This window comes from Octodon degus, unplaced genomic scaffold (genome assembly GCF_000260255.1).
Source record: "Octodon degus isolate 3935 unplaced genomic scaffold, OctDeg1.0 scaffold00152, whole genome shotgun sequence".
Taxonomy (NCBI): domain Eukaryota; kingdom Metazoa; phylum Chordata; class Mammalia; order Rodentia; family Octodontidae; genus Octodon; species Octodon degus.
The window spans coordinates 2,159,652-2,162,321 of record NW_004524728.1 but is presented as its reverse complement, the minus strand read 5'-3'; positions in this window follow the sequence as shown (position 1 = coordinate 2,162,321).

Here is a 2,670-nt window from a genome sequence, read left to right as displayed (position 1 = left end):
AGAGTCAAAGAGATATAGAGGAACTTTAAAATCTCAATCACAAGCCTGCAAAATCATTTGAGTGGAAGTGAAGACAGAGTTTCAGATCTTGAAGATGCTGGTGCAGTTAGTAAAAAGGTAAGAAAGGATCTCTTAAAAATAACTAGGATGCAGAAAAAAAATAATCCATCATCTGCAAGACAATGCAAAGATGAACAATGTGAGACTAATAGGCTTCAATGAGAAAGATGGAGTCAATACAAATGATATAAAAGTATATGGGCAGAAGTGATAACAGAAAACTCCCCAAATATGAAGAAACAATCTGACATCCAGGTAACCAAGGCATGCAGAATGCCATGTAACCTCAACCCAAATAAAAACACACCAAGACATATAATAGTCAAGATCCCAGAAATCCAGCACAAGAATAATATACTGAAAGCCACTAGAGAAAAGGAGCAGATCACATTCAAAGGAAAACCCATCAGAATTACGGCTGATTTCTCTTCACAAACCATGAAGACAAGAGCATGGAGCAGAGTACTTCAAGTCCTCTACAAAAACAAATTTGAGCCCAGACTACTATACCCTGCAAAACTCTCTTTCAAGTTTGATGGAGAAGTGAAATACTTCCATGACAAAGAATAACTAAAGAATTTCATGATGACAAAGCCAACCCTACACAGACTACTGAAAGATGTTCTAGAGATGTTCAAGAACAGAAGGAACCCTACACAGACTATGGAAAGACGTTCTAGAGATGTTCTAGAGATGTTCAAGAATGGAAGGAACTCACTAAATAGGGCAAACAATTAAACACAGGACAAAAAGGAGTAAACAACAGCAGGTAAATGACATGTCAATCATAAGTCAATACATCTCAATTATAATCATCAATGTATATGGGTTCAATTCACCAATTAAGAGAAAGACACTGGCACAGTGGATTAGGAAACAATATCCAACAATATGCTGTATACAAGAAACACACATAACTCATAAAGAAATTCATAGGCTGAAAGTCAAAGGATGGAAAACAATATTACATGCCAAAGCACCTCAGAAAAAAGCAGGGGCACCAATCTTGTTTTCAGATAGTCTCAACTTCAAACCAAGAATGATCAAACACTATATACTGGTTAGGGGAAAAATTCAAGAGGAAGAGGTAACACACATAAATATTATGCACCAAACAAATGACTATCTAATTATATAAGACAAATCTTAATGGATACAAAAAATCTAATATCCAAGACCACAATCTTAACAGAAGACCTTAACACCCCTTTATCCCAAAAATATAGGTCAACCAGACAAAAAATTAGCAAAGAAGTAGCAGAACTGAACCAGAACTTGGAACAAATGGACTTGGTGGACATATACAGAGTGTTCCACACAATGACAGCTGAATATACATTTTTTTCAGTTGCACATGGGTCATTTTCTAAATAGACCACATACTACTCCATATCTCATGTTTAAGTACATGCAAGAAAACAGAAATTATCCCATGCATATTATCTGACTACAATGCAATGAAACTGAAAATAAATGCAAAGGAAACCAGAAACCCCCCCTAAATACATGGAAATTAAATGACACCCTACTCAGCAATCAATGGGTCACAGATGAAATTAAACAAGAAATTCAACAATATCTACAATTCAATGAAAATTCAAGCATAACTTCTTGGAATTTGATAAGTGACAGCAGTTCTCAGAGGGAAATTCATAGCTGTGAACTCATACATTAGGAAAACAGAATGGGAACAAATAAATATCCTAATGTTGCACCTCCAACATCTAGAAAAGGAAGAGCAAATCAAACCCAGAGCCCAAAGATGGAAGAAATCATAAAGATTAGAGCAGAAATTAATTCAATTCAGATGAAGAAAACAGTTCAAAGAATTAACGAATCAAGAAGCTAGTTGTTTGAAAGATTAAATAAAATTGATAAGCCCTAGTTAAATTCATCAAAAAGAGGAAAGAAAAAATTCATATAAAAGGAATAAAGAATGAAAAGGGTGTAATTACCACAGACCCAGTAGAAATTCAGATGATTATCAATAGCTATATTGAGAACCTTTACGCTCACAGAATAGAACACACAGATGTAATGGACAGATTCCTAGAAAGGTACAAATTACCAAAACTGAACTAAGATGATATAACAACTCTCAATAAACGAATAACAGCCACTGAAATATGAAATGTAATAAAAAGCCTGCCAACAAAGAAAAGTCCTGGTTCTGATGGATTCACAGCTGAATTCTACAAGAAATTTACAGAAGATATAATCCCTATACTCCTCAAACTCTTCCATGAAATTGAAAAGGAAGCAGTCCTCCCAAAATCATTCCTGGAGGCAAGTTTTACACTGATACCAAAACCAGGGAAAGACACAACTAAAAAAGAGAACTACAGGCCAGTCTCGCTCATGAACGTAGATGCAAAAATCCTCAATAAAATCCTGGCACATAGAATACAGCAAATCATCAAGAAGATCATACACCATGACCAGGTAGGATTCATCCCAGGGATGCAAGGATGATTCAGTCTTTGAAAATCTATAAATGTAATACACTATATCAATAGAGCGAAAACTAAAGATCACATGATCATCTCAATTGAATCAGAAAAGGCTTTTGACAAAGTCCAACACTCATTCATGTTCAAAGTCCTACAGAAA